The 15,225-nt window shown below is 42.3% G+C and overlaps 1 protein-coding gene across 2 annotated transcripts in view; it reads left to right on the forward strand.

Moving 5' to 3' along the window:
• Positions 1-725: 725 nt before the first annotated feature.
• The window catches only part of JAK2 (Janus kinase 2), a 136,061-nt gene continuing 121,561 nt past the window's right edge, over positions 726-15,225 (forward strand). For both annotated transcript variants that reach the window (XM_063080689.1, XM_063080690.1), the window contains exons 1-2: positions 726-1,297; positions 1,593-1,671. The gene's annotated coding sequence lies outside the window, so the exon portion shown is untranslated. The remainder of the gene's footprint in view (positions 1,298-1,592; positions 1,672-15,225) is intronic.

The following is a 15,225-nucleotide window of genomic DNA, read 5'->3' on the forward strand; positions in this document are numbered from 1 at the left end:
CACCAAGTAACTTTAGGGGCCTACAACTTGGCACCTAGTAGGCATTCAGTAAATATTTGAATGAATGAATGAATGAATGAATGAGGATCTTTGGAACAGTGCTAATAGTTTCTCCTCATTCGCTGGGCCTTGATGCCGACTCGCAGGCAGCTCGGTGCCTCATCCCACCCTCACCCCTTTCCAGTAGAGGTGGCTGACTGGAGTCAGGCGCTTGGGTTTGCACTGCCAGGAAACAGGGCGTATGAGCGCGTTGCCCCGGCCCCTGGCGCCACTTCCCCACGGCCTAGAGGCCTGGGCTGGGGAAACACAGTTCTGCAGTACCCGGAACCTGGAAGCAAAAGCAGAAAGGAGACAATTGCGCGGGAGGGGAAAGTCTCAGCGAAGGCTGCCCGGCCTCCTCCGGTGCCAGGTTGCGCGCAAGGGGCGCGGGCCGGGCTGACTCATTCCCAGCCGCCTCCACGGCGGGCGGCGGCCACATGCACGCCCATCTGGGGAGGGCCGGGCGCAGCCCCGGCCCCGAGCCCTCGCCTGGCCCCGGTACTTAGCTAGCCGCGGCCGCCTCAACTAACGTGAGCACGCACAGGGGCCCGACCCGGGGATCTCCACGCGCGCCCGCCGGCTCCCGGGGAAGCCGCCGTCCTGCGTCGCCCACCTGCGCCAGCCCCGTGGCTCCAGCGCGCATGCGCACTCCGGGGGCGCGCGTCCGGCTCCCGCGCCCGGCCCGGCTCCGGCTCCAGGGCGGCTTCAGTCCGCCGCCAGCAGGCCGCGGGGCTAGGCCGAATGGGAGGCTGCGTGGGCGCGATATAAGGCGTCCAAGCTAGTGTTGCCTGCGGCGCTGAGGAGACGGTGTGGCCCAAGAGAGGGTGGAGACGACGGCTGTGACGGGCTTCCCAGCTGCCCGAAGTGGGAGTGGTGTGGGCTGCAGGAAGGAGAGAGGAAGAGGAGCAGAAGGGGGCAGCAGCGGCCGCCGCTAACCGCCTCCCTCGGCGCTGACAGGCTGGGCCGGTGCCCGGCTCGTTCGGGAGTTGGCGCCGCCGCCTCGGCCCCGGGCCCGGGCTTGCGGCGCGCGTCGGAGCGGAGGGCTGCCGCGGCGCGGAGAGAGGCCGGGTCCTCGCTTCCGAGGGATGTGAGTGGGAGCCGAGCCCGCACGGGAGGGCCCTCGAGGGCCCAGCCTGGCGGACGCTCGGACCCCTGCCAGCCCCGGGGGCTTCGCAGACCTTGGTCCGCCAGAGACACCGGGAAGGAGCAGCTCCTGCGGGCCGGGGCGCGCGCCCTCGTGGCCTGAACCGTGCAGCCGGTGGGTGTGATCGTTGCCTGGCCTCAGGGCGAGGGGCAGAAGTTGTCTCTCCACCCCCTCCCACCTCCTGATCCCCGCCTTTCCCTTGCTAGGGGCAGTAAACTTTCAGCCGGAACGTCTTCCTCTTTAAGAAACCTAGAACGGAGGGTCTTGCTGTTGATACTTGCATCCCTGTGTGCCTTATAACACCCCCCCCACCCGTCTTTTAATTTTACTAGACATCTAAACAGCCTAGAAACGAGCATCTACTTCCTATGGGTTTCTGCGGTAGTAATAACTGCTATCTCTTCCTTAGGTTTCAGAAGCAGACAACGGGAACAAGATGTGAACTGCTTCTCTTCTGCAGAAAAAAGAGGCCCTCTCCTCCCTCTACGGTGGGTGTGCGATCCGGTCCTCGCTACTGTCCTTTATCGCTGCAGTAAAGGCGAGAGTGTCTCGAACTGTGTGTGCATAGGAAAGTTGGAAACGTGTGTAGACAGGCAGGGTTCAGTGTTGCTTACTCCTCTGAAAGTGGCAATGCTGAACTTTTAATGTTGGTCTGGGAGAATCATTTTGGTGTCTATTGTTTTTCTCAGATCCTTTAAGTAACATTCTTTGTTGGTTTTACAAGTAATATGGCTTTGCAGAGAAAAGTAAAACGTTGTCCTTTACCCTTTCTCCTCAAGCAGCCAGAGATTCTTAATTTTTCAAAGAGGAATATTTTCAAGTAATAAGAGATATCTATTGAAAGAGCACGTTAGCTGTTTTTGCTGGAGTTTCTGCTACCACATTGAATGCTTCCTTGGTGGCTTTATCTGCCTAAGCTTGCTAAGTCGGTTGAATTTACCCAATTTGCTTTTCGGTGGTTATTAAGGTGTTAGGAGAAACTCCTTTTCTCTGAATGAGAGGATAGGAAAGACTGAGTGTGTTATAGAAGGGAGGAGAAATGTGGAGAAGGAAACCAGAACTGGAAATAAGGGAGATGAGTATTGCTTTTGGTTTCATAATTGGTTTGTACAAGTGAGTTGTTGGGCTGCCGCACATATTTTGATATAACACCCAGCAGATTTGAAGATGAATAATCAACTTTTGGCCTCCCTTCCCCCATATGCCTCACCTTTTACCACTTAAAGTGTGAGAATCACTTTGCCTGTATGTACACTTATCTGTTGGTTTGTAACATATCTGCAAACTGGATGTGTCCAGCCTTAATGTCTTTACCTGTACAAGAAAGCTGCAGTACTTGCTGGCAAGATAAGCACACAATGCTTGTTTTTGCTCTAACTGAATGTCCTGTGTTTGGAGTGTATAGCGTGTTTTAGGTACTGGTGAAGGAAGAGTTTATTTCTTTTAGTGCCATTTCCTTAGTGATTTGGGACAGGTGTCTCAGGTATGGAAAAGGAACATGATATCTTTTTCTCTACTTCACCTGGCAATTGCTGAAAGAAGGGATGCTTTTGAGGAAGAAAGTGGAAGAGCACTGGTTCTCACCACTTAGTGGTTGTATTATTTAAAATCTCTTTGAGCCTTACTTTTCTTATAAGATTATTGTGAGGATTGAATAAGATGCCAGAAAAGGTTTGACTCTTACCTCTCTGAGCCTCCATCGTGCTGCTTCTACCTACTATTTATTATGCTGCCCTCTTGTGGTTAACTGTTCTAAGAACTTTCTTTTGCTCCTCCCCTACCACATTACTTTTTTTTTTTTTTAGGCCTCTTCATTTAGCTCTGTTTCCCAAACTGTGCTGAGGTGCCCAGTACACCAGTAAACTCAGGCTTGAACAGTTAGTTTGAGGTAGGTCATGGCCTCAGCATTGGATACCTACCCCTTTCTGCAATGTCCTGTCTCTGCTTAGCTGTGTTTTTAGAGGTTGCACTGCTAAAAAGCAACTACTATGTGAAAATCAGTGTGGAACAGGATGTGACAGTGTGGTAGTGTCCAATTTGATTTCAAGGTTTGAAAAGTTGTGCAGTACCCAAAAGACACGAAGTTTTAAGTACGCTAATGCTTAAGTTGTTTGAACCTGCCTGCTTAAGTATTTCTTTTGGCCTAGGACTATTATAAAAAAAAATTACTAGGATACTAAGGGCTCACTGAATGGAGATAGTTTGGGAATCTCTGCCTTAGCTTTTAGTTGGTTTTCTGATAAAATTATGGATACAAAGCTGGTCCCAGCTGAATGTGGCTTAATATATTTCCTTTCCTATTTAATGTCTTTATAATTTCTGCCCAGTTCTTTCACTTTAAAAGTAATCCTATTGCATACTTATCACTCTAGTCACTTCCTCATTTTTCCAGTACTGGTCTTCTACTACTGTTTCTGATCATCTCCTTAAACTCAACATGCCCCAGATGAAAATCATCATTTTATATCTCTTAATTTTCCTATCTTCTGGTCATGTAGGTTTTAAATTAGGCATCATCATCTTTAAACTACCTCTTTTGTTTACCTCTTGTATTAATCCATTCAATATGTCCATATTTCCCTTGTTTCTCATATCTGTTTTCCCCTCCTTTACCATCTAATTCCAGGACTTGTTTCCTGAGCTTAGAATATTGAAAGTCTTATCAACCTCTCAGAATCTAGTACCTCTTCTTTGTATTTATCCTCAATAAAGATGCCACTCTAATACTCCTTATTGTGGCATCTTCTTGCCCCCAAATCTTCAGTGACTTTCCATTTTCCACCTATTAAATTTTAACTTCCTTTTCCTAGCTTGCAAGATACTCTGTTATCAATCCTTGCCCTGTTTATTCAGTCTTTTGTCTATGGACCCTCAATGAGTGTTCTCTGCTGTAGTCTTGCAAGCTGGTTTCTATACTTCTAATAACAAGCTGTGCTTATTCTGTCCTTTAACTTTCACTCATGTTCTCCATCCTTCTACTGAGTTTAATTCTACATCCTGCTCCACTGCTTATTAGGTATAGAACAACTGAGCAGTGCCTCAGTCTCCTAATCTGAAAAATGGGAAGCATTGTAATACCATTTCCATAGGGTTGTAGTGAGAATTAATACATTGAAAGTTCTCAAGCCTATCACATTAAGATCTCCTTAAATGTTAGCTATTACTGTTATAATTATTATCACTACTACTGTTACTGCTACTATACTCCTGCTTCAAATTCCACCGCATCTGTGAAAGTATTTGCCTCTAAATATTTTTCCTGTCTGTATTTCCATAGCACTTTAATCTTGGAGCATCTTCACATAGTTTAATTATATATATGACATGCTTTGGTTGTTTGATAGTTATTTCCCTGGTGTTAGCCTATTTTTTCAAGTTGATTGTGTATGCTTGAAGGAACAATATTTTAGATTTTTAAAAACACACAGTGCTTAGCATATGGCCAGCATTCAATAAACACATATTGGTTTACTTTGTATTAAAGAGCAACTTAAAGTAAGTCAGCAAATAAGTATTTAGTAATACAGTGTAAAAGGTGCTTTGCTGTGTCAAAAAGAGATACAGAGAAATATAAAATAGGTTCCTTTCCCTGAGGACTTATAGTATAATTGGGGAGATAAGATAAATAATAAAGGTTAGAGATATTTGAGACCACTTAGAGTTGAGGTGAAGAAAGAAGGCTCCAGAGAGGAGGTAGAATCAAAACTAGGCAGGATTTGATTTTGCATAAGAGGAAGGAACTTGTATAGGAGATAAGCAAAGGCAAAATATGAATGACATGTTCAGAGAACAATACATAGAGCAACTTAACTGAAATGAAGGTTTGTGTGAGAAAGTAGTCAGGCATCTGGTTAAAAATGTAGGTTGAAATTAGGTTATGGATGGCTTTAAGTGCTAGGACGAGAAGATTGTACTTTGCCCCATAGGTTTAAAAGTTTTGAATTGGGAAAGATCTTGCTAAAATAAACATTTTAGGAGAAATCAAAGTGGCACCAGTGGTACAGTGTGAATTTGAAAGAGAAGTGATAGACAGTATGGAAATAATGTGGGCCTTAAGTAATGAGCCTTTGAACTTAGTGGAAGTCAGACTAGAGAGATGTTACAAGACTTCATTATGGATTGGTTAAGAAGGAAGGATGGGGGGACGGAATAATTAAAGATTACTATGAAGTTTTGCTTCTCAGTGACAGAGTAAATCAAAGAGTGTTGGAGCTTCAAAACATCTCAGAACATTGGGGCCAGTTTATATATTTTGTGCATTATGAATCTGAGATCTAGAGAGATTTAAAAATGTGTTCAAAGTTACTCTGCTAGTTAGTGACAAAGAAAGAATTAGAATTTGATTAGTGGCAGTACTGACAGAAATAGGCTTGATAGTATTAGCTGGTTGAGGGGATATAGACAGTTGAGCCTATATTTTGGATATGTTGAATTTGAGGCGACAGTGGGATAGGCAATTGAAAATAGGTAGCCTACAGTGGGATATATGAGTAGAACTTGGAAGAGCAATTAAGGCTGCCATTGTGATACTCAGGGAGAAGAGTAGTGGACTGAGATTGAGCGGTGGGAATTACCCATAATTAAAGAGAGGTGAAAGAAGAGGAATGGGGAAGGAGATAAAGAAGGAGCAGTTAGTATAAGACTGGCAAGTGGGTGGGTAGGTTAAGAAGGTGGGTGTGACCAATGTGTTGATCATTGCCCAAAAAAGAGAAGAATCAGAACTGAAGAAAGTTCTTAAAAATATGTACTAGGGTTTTTCCTGATATGAAATCTAGAAAAGCAGAAGAAAGAAGAAAATTACTTTTAGTTTCCTTATGCAGAAGTAACCACTGTTAATATTTTTTCTCTCTAGTTTAACAAAAGACCTTCAGATTTGACAATTGAGTGATCAGTGGAGACTTCTATCCAAAGCTCTCCATCTCTGAAAGTACCAATGAAAATTTTAGACATAATAAAGACTGGGAGGTATTTTTCGGCAGTGTCTGTCATTCATCTGTTTTCTCTCATATTACAATGTAGAGGTAATACTATTCCTTATGGGCATCAACTCTACATTTGTTTTATCTGAATGATACCTGCCTAGACAAGTGATCTCTGGGTGCTGGTGTCCTGGTAAAATCTGAATAAAATGATAAAATGTTTGTTTCTAAAAGGAAAGAGAGATTCTTGGTAGATAGCTTTTAAAACTGAGGCTAGAATGATTAAAAGTGTTCAGTTTAGGTGGACCGGAAAGGGTGGAAAGAAGCATTATCTCTTTTGAAGCCTGTACAATATCACTACAAGGGGTGAACTAAGTTAGAATGGTCCATGAGCTTTTTTTTGCTTTCATGCTTTTTTTTGATCTTCCCAAGGACATTTTTCTGTCTGCCTTTTTGGTATCAGTCCTTGGGAATAAAGTATTCATGGTTGCTTACCAAATGATTTCAGTTTAATAAACTCTGATTGTGAAATATAATGCTTCTAGGTAATATTTTTATAATATAAAAGACAACGTGGTGTGAAGAAGTGCACTGTTTTGGAAATCAGCGGATCATGGACTGACACTGCTGTCAAAATGGTGTGTGCTTTTGAGCAAGTCACATAATCACTGAGACTTACTTTTTCCTCATTTGAAAAACGAGGGGATGGACTAAATTTTTAAAAATTTTGTTTAGAAAGGTGGAGCTGGGTGGAATAAGATGGCTGACTATAAGGATTGACAGCTCATCTCCTACTGAGACAGAGAATACAATGAATACTCAATTACACTTGGGTGAAAATAACTAAAGGAGAGAGCTGGAACACATCAGAGGAGTAGCAAAGATGCTTGTGAGTGCAGAAAGTCAGGAATGCCACATAGAGAACAGAAGAAAATTCCTGGCCTTCACCACCCCATCCCCCAGCCAGAAGCAGCAAGGACTCGGGAGGAATTTTTGCCTGCAGAAGAAAGGTGAGCAAGTGTAGCATGCAGTGACAGCAGTCCAAACCACAGGGGAATTGCTTGGAGCCCACACAACTGCATTGATCTGGGGAGGAAGTTCATGCTGGGTCCCAGGCTGCTACAGTGTTTGCTGTTTTGGGATCGGACCAAACACCCTGGGACATTTGGCTTTGGGGCCTAGTAGCAGCGGAAGTTCCACAGCCCTGAGATCCCATCATCATGTTGGGTCACCTACACTTGAATCCATGCAGCATCCTTTGGCCCTGGAATAGGTGGTCCAGTGCTGTGAGGGGGCCACCCTCAGGGCAGAGGGGATTGGTGCTTGAACTTTCAGGAGACAGAAAGCCGAATAATCAGGACCTTTGGCCATTGCTGGCAGCCCTGCCCTCTTTGGTGAAGTGCCTTTGGAGTTGTCATAGCTGTGTGGGGTAGCTTCATGGTTCTAGCAGATGCAGACCTGTGCACCCCAGCAGGGAGGCTGTAGAGGCCCTGCACAACTCTCTCAGGGGCATAGACCCCCACAAGGAACACCAGTGACCCCACTCAGGGCTGCCCACCCCAGCAGAGGGGCTGCAGAGGGACCCAGAATCTCTCTTAAGGGGTGTGTATTGTTCAGAGGCTAAGAGCCAAATGAGCAGGGCCTGTTGGCAGTGCTAGAAGCCCTGTCCTTTTCAGTGAAGTGCCCTTGCAACTCTGAAAGCTGTGATGAGTTGTTATGTGGCACAAGCAGACCCATGCAGACCCGTGCATCCCAGTGGAGAAACTGTGGAGGCCCTGCACGCCTCTCTTGGGGGCACAGACCCTCACGTGCAGCACCAGTGAATCTTCCCAGTACTGTCTGCCCCAGCAGGGGGGCTTCAGAGGGACCCAGCATCTCTCTTGTGGGCACAGCAGCCTGCTCACAGCCCAAGCAACCTTTTATGAGATAGCCCACCCTTACTGAGAAGCTTCAGAGTGACCCAGTGCCTCTCTTGGTGTCATAGGGACCTGCCCACAAATGCAGCAGCCATGTCCAGAGAGGCCCACTTTAGCCCAGCAGGTGCACGGAACCCTATCATCATCTCTTGGGGGTACAGGGTCCCACACATGGCCACACAGTGGCCCACTCTGTCTGAGGAGCTGCAGAGAGACCCACATCTCTCTTGGGAGCACAGGGTCTCACCCACAGTGGCCACTCAGTTGAAAAGTTCCAAAGAGCCCCAACAACTCTTTTGGGGCGAAGAGTTCTGTCCAAACTGCTACCACCTTGACCAGAGTGGTCCACTCAAACAGTGGTGCTGCAGAGCAACCCAGTGTCTCTCTTGAGGGCACAAGACCCCACTCATGAAATCAGCAACCTCACCCAGAGTGGCCCACTTCAGTGGTGAAACTGCAGTACACCCCAGTATCTCTCTTGGGTGCACAGTGTTCCATGGATCCAGCAACCTCACCCAGGGTTGTACACTTCAGCCTTGGAGCTGCAGAACACCTCAGCATCTCTTTTGGGGGAACAAGTCCCAGCCCAGAGCTCCAGTGACTCCACCAAGTCACCCACTCTACAGGAGGAGCCGCTGAGCATGTCACTGTCTCCCTCAAAGTTACAGGTTCTAATCCCAGTCCCCAGAAATCCCACACAGGGTTGTCCATTTAAGCTAAGGAGCTTCAGAGAGCTCCAGTACATCTATCAGGGTCATGGGATCCTTGCCAGGGTGCCAGCATGCCCACCCACGGTTACCCACTTCAGCTAAGGAACAACAGGGCACTCTGGTACTTCTCCCAAGAACTCAAGACCTTGCTCATTATCCCAGTGACCCAACCCACTGTCACTCACTTCAGCAAGGAACTGTCAAGCACCCCAGTGTCTAGGCCATGCTGGTACTCACAGACATCTCCAATGCTCAATACAGTCGAAGTGATCTCACAGAGACTACACTACTGTGTCTACCTTGAACCAAAGCTAAAACAACCTACCCAACTATCACTAAAGAGCGCATCTACAGGAGGGAGTCCCTCCCCTCAAAAGCTACTCCAGAGTGTTAGAAGCAGCAGCTGCTCCACAAGATGCTCAGATATCAATATAAGGATACTAGAAATATGAAAAAATGAGAAAATATTACATCCCTATAATTCTGTAATAATTCTCTATAATTCTATAATATTCCCTTTAATAATTCTCTAGTACCAGACCCACACAACAGGAAACCTATGAAATGCCCGAAAAGGAATTTCAAATAAGAATCTTAAGAAAACTTAGTGAGATGCAAGAAAATTCAAATAGACAATGCAATGAAATGAGAAAAACTATTAGGATCTGAAGGAGGATTTCAACAAAAAGATAGATATCTTAAAAAAGAACCAAGCAGAATTCTTGGAACTGAAGAATTCATTCAGTGAAATTAAAAATACAACTGAGAGCTTAAGTGACAGGCTACTGCAAGCAGAAGAAAAAATTTCTGATCCCAGAGACATGCTTTTTGAAATAAGCCAGGTGAACAGAAGAAAGAAAAGAAGAGTTTTAAAAAATGAAGAAAACCTATGAAAGCTGTCAGACAACCTTAAGCATACAAACATCCAAATTATGGTGTCCTGCAAGGGGAGGAGAAAGGAAAAGGCATTGAAAACCTATTTAATTAAATTTTAAAAAATTGCTGAAAACTTTATATGTATTGGGAGAGATATGGACTTCTATATCTAAGAGGCTCAAAGATCCCCAGATAGATTCAACCCCAAAAGGTCCTTTCTGAGACACATTATAGTCAAAGTGAAAGACAAAGAGAATTCTAAAACAGGAAGAGAAAAGCATCAAGTCACCTAGAAGGAAATCCCCATCAGACTAATAGCAAATTTCTCAGCAGAAACCTTACAGGTGAGGAGAGAATGAGATGATATATTCAAAGTACTAAAAACAAAACAAAACTGCCAGCCAAGAATACTATATCCAGCATAGTTATCCTTCAGAAATGAAGGAGAAATAATGTCCTTCCAAAACATGTAAAAAACTGTGGGAATTCACCACACAAGACTGGCCCTACAAGAAATCTTCAAAGTAGTCCTATATCTGGAATCCAAAGAATGATAATCACTGTCATGAATACATGAGAATGAGTAAAACCACTGGTAGAGCAGATACTCAAATGAGAAAGAGAAAAATACTATATCAGAGCAAAAAACCAACAAATACCAAAGAAAAGAGAAGAGAAGAAAAAAGGCATGTAAAACAACCACAAAAAAATCAATAAAATGCAAGGAATAAGACAATACCCTTCATTAACAGCCCTTAAAGTAAATGGATTGAATTCCCTACTTAAAAGATATAGATTAGCTGAATGGATTAAAACAAGAAACTCAATTTATCTGTAAAGACACACACAGACTAATAGTGAATGGATGGAAAAAGGTATATCATGCAAATGGAAACCAAAATGAGTAGGAGTAGCTAACATCACCCTGATACCAAAATCAGACAAAGACACAACAAAAAAAGGAAAACTACAGGTCAATATCTTTGATGAACACAGATGCAAAAATCCTCAACAAGATACCAGCAAACAATTCAACAGCACATAAAAAAGATTATACACCACGATCAAGTGGGATCCATCCCAGGGATGCATGGATGGTTCAACATATGCAAATCAATAAATGTGATGCACCACATCAAAATAATGAAGGACAAAAACCATATAGTCCTCCCATTAGTTGCAGAAAAACATTTGACAATATTCAGCATCCCTTCATGATAAGGCCTCTAAACAAAGGTATGAAAGGAAAGTTTCTCTAACACAAAAGCAATATATGGCAAATGCACAGCTAACATTGTCCTGAATAAGGAAAAGCTGAAAACTTTTCCTTTAAAAACAGGAACAAGACAAGGATGCCCACTTTCTATTTTTTTTATTTTTTATTTTATTATTATTATTATTATTTTTTGTCTTTTTTTGGTGACCAGTAAGGGGATTGCAACCCTTGGCTTGGTGTCGCCTGCACCATGCTCAGCCAGTGAGCGCACCGGCCATCCCTATATAGGATCCGAACCCGCTGCGGGAGTGCTGTTGCACTCCCAGTGCCGCACTCTCCTGAGTGCGCCATGGGGTCGGCCCCACTTTCATTACTCTTATTTAACATAGCCTCGAAACTTCTAGCTGGAGCAGTCAGGTAAGAGAAAGAAATAAAGGACATCAAAATTGGAAAAGATGAAGTCAAATTGTCTGTAGATAACATGGTCTTATATAGAGAAAAACCTAAATACTGCTCCAAATAATTCTTAGAGGTAATAAACAAATTCAGTAAAGTTGTAGGATACAAAATCAATATACAAAAATTAGCCACATTTCTATACACTAACAATGGACTAGCAGAAAAATCAAGAAAGCAAGCCCATTTACAGTAGCTACCAAGAAAATAAAATACCTAGGAGTAAACTTAACTCAGAAGGTAAAAAATCTCTACAATGAAAACTATAAAACACTGATGAAAGAAATTAAAGAGGACACAAAAAATGGAAAGACATTCCATGCTCATGGATTGGAAGAATTAACATTGTGAAAATGTCCATACTACCCAAAGCAGTCTATAGATACAGTGCAGTCTCCATCAAAATACCAATGTCATTCTTCACAGAAACAGAAAAAAGCAATCCTAACGTTCATATGGAACAACAAAAGACCCCAAATAGCCAAAGCAATCTGAGCAAAAATAAATAAATAGATAGGTAAAGCCAGAGGCATTACACTACCTGATCCAAAATATACTACAAAGCAATAACCAAAACAACATGGTACTGGCATAAAAACAGACACATGGACCTATGGAACAGAATAGAGAACCCAGAAATTAATCCACATATTTACAAACAACCAATCTTTGACAAAGGTGCCAAGAACATACATTGGGGAATAGAAAGCCTCTTCAATAAGTGGTGCTGAGAAAACTGGACGTACATATCTAGAAGAATGAAACTAGACCCCTATCTCTCGTCATGTACCAAAATCAACTCAAAATAGATTAAAGACTTAAGTGTAGGACCTGAAACTATAAAACCCCTAGATGAAAACACAGGGAAAACACTACAGGACATAGGTTGGGGAGAAGATTTTATGAACAAGACTTCAAGAGCATAGACAACAAAAGAAAAAAAATAAATGGGACTATATCAAACTAAAAGCCTTCTGCACAGCATGGAAGTAATCAAAGAAAAAGACAACCTACAAAATGGAAGAATATATTTGCAAACTATGCATCCAATAAAGTGCTAAATGTAGAATATATGAGGAACTGAAACCACTTAATAGTAAAAAACCAAATAATCTGATTAAAAAATGGGCAAATGAGAAATGATTTCAGCAAAGTTGCAGGATATAAAATCAACAGACACAAACCAGCGTTTCTCAGCACCACGCTCAGCCAATGAACTAACCGGCCATCCCTATATGGGATCCGAACCCATGGCCTTGGTGTTATCAGCACCACACTCTCCCGAGTGAGCCACAGGCCGGCCCCCACAAACCAGCATTTCTATACTCCAACAGTGTACATGCAGAAAAAGAAATCAAGAAAGCAAGCCTATTTACAATAGCCACCAAAAAAATAAAATACTTAGGAATAAAGTTAACCAACGATGTGAAAAATCTCTACAAAGAGAGCTACAAACCACTGTTGAGAGAAATTGAAGAGGACACAAGATGGAAAGATACCCCATGCTCTTGAATCAGAAGAATTAACATTGTGAAAATGTCCATATTACCCAAAGTGATCTACAGATTCAGTGCAATCCCCATCAAAATCCCAATGACATTTTTCTCAGAAATGGAAAAAACTATCCGGACATTTATATGGAATAACAAAAGAGCATGCATAGCCAAAGCAATCCTGAGCCAAAAAAATAAAGCTGGAGGCATAACACTACCTGACTTTAAACTGTACTACAAATCTATAATAACCAAGACAGCATGGTGCTGGCATAAAAACAGACACACAGATCAATGGAATAGAATAGAGAACCCAGAAATCAAACCATACACCTACAGCCATCTGATCTTTGACAAAGGCACCAAGTCTACACACTGGGAAATAGACTGCCTCTTCAGCAAATGGTGCTGGGGAAACTGGATATTCATATATAGGAGAATGAAACTAGATCCGTACCTCTCACCGTATACCAAAATCAACTCAAAATGGACTAAAGAATTAAATACACATCCTGAAACAAAAAGCTCCTTAAAGAAAACATAGGGGAAACACTCCAGGAAGTAGGATTGGGTACAGACTTCATGAATATGACCCCAAAAGCACAGGCAACCAAAGGAAAAGTAAACAAGTGGGATTGTATCAAACTGGAAGGCTTCTGCACAGCAAAAGAAACAATCAACAGAGCGAAAAGACAACAGAGTGGGAGAAAATATTTGCAAAATATACATCTGACAAAGGATTAGTATCCAGAATATACAAGGAACTCAAACAACTTTACAGCAAAAAAACGAATAACCCAATTAAAAAATGAGCAAAGGAGCTGAATAGGCATTTCTCAAAGGAAAATATACAAATAGCCAACAGACACATGAAAAAATGGTCAACATCACTTAGCATTTGGGAAATGCAAATCAAAACCACTTTGAGATACCGTCTCACTCCAGTTAGGATGGCTGATATCCAAAAGTCTAATGATAGATGCTAGCAAGGTTGTGGAGAAAAAGGAACTCTCATACATGTTGGTGGGACTGCAAAATGGTACAGACTTTATGGAAAATGGTATGGAGGTTCCTCAAACAATTACAGATAGATCTAACATATGATCGAGCTATTCTGCTGGGAATATACCCAGAGGAATGGAAATCATCATGCCAAAGGGATACCTGTTCTCCTATGTTTATTGCAGCACTATTTACAATAGCAAACATTTGGAACCAGCCCAAATGTCCATCATCGGATGAGTGCTAAGGAAACTGTAGTATATCTACACAATGTAATAATACTCTGCTAAAAAAGAATGAAATACTACCATTCACAACAACATGGATGGACTTAGAGAAAATGATATTAAGTGAAACAAGTCAGGCACAGAAAGAGAAATACCACATGTTCTCACTTATTTGTGGGAGCTAAAAAATAAATAAATAAATATACAAACAAATCAATGGTAGGGGGGAAGAAGACACAACAATCACAACAGTTCCTTGAAGTTGTTAAGGTAAATGAACAGGTGTGATGTAGATGTGGGGGAGGGGAGAGAGGGAGAGTGGAAAAAGGAATGGTAAAGGGACATGAAAATCAACTACAATGTATATTGAGAAGTTAAAATTTAAAAAAATTAAATAGATGTCATTTTCATAATGCCCCCCCCCCGAAAAAGGGCACAAGAACTGAATAGACATTTCTCAAAAGAAGATGTACAAATGGCCAACCAATAAATGAAAAAATGCTCAACATCAGTAATCATCAGAGAAATACAAATCAAAACTACATTGAGATATCACCTCATGCCAGTTAGACTGGCTATTATCAAAAAGACGAAAATAACAAATACTAACAAGGATGTGGAGAAAAGGGAAGCCTTATACACTGTTGGTGGGATTGTAAATTAATACAGCCATTATGGAAAACAGTATGGAGGTTTCTCAAACAACTATAGATAGAACTACCATATGATTCGTCAATCCCCTTACCAGGTATGTAACCAAAGGAATGGAAATGATCATGTTGAAAGGATACCTGCACTCCCATGTTTATTGTAACTCTTTTTACAGTAGCCAATATATGGAACCACTACCTAAATGTCTATCAACAGACAATTGGATAAAGAAAATGTATATATATACCAGAGAACATTACTCAGCTATAAAAAATAATGCAATTCTGAGGTTTGCAACAGCATGGATAAGCTTGGAGAAAATTATGTTAGGTGAAATAAGCCAAGCACAGTAAGAGAAATACCACATGTCCTCATTCATAAGTGGGAGGTAAAAAAATAAAGAAGAAAGCAAGGAAGGAAGGGATGGACAATAATAGTAATAATAAGTTGAGCTTTTGGAGAGAGCAGAACTCTGGTTACTAGAGGCAGGAAAGGGGGGAGGAATAGTGAGAGGCTGATTAATTTATACAAAACAGCTAGATTGGAAAAATAAGTTCTATTGGTGTACAGGCACAT

This window comes from Cynocephalus volans, chromosome 16 (genome assembly GCF_027409185.1).
Source record: "Cynocephalus volans isolate mCynVol1 chromosome 16, mCynVol1.pri, whole genome shotgun sequence".
In the NCBI taxonomy this organism is placed as follows: domain Eukaryota; kingdom Metazoa; phylum Chordata; class Mammalia; order Dermoptera; family Cynocephalidae; genus Cynocephalus; species Cynocephalus volans.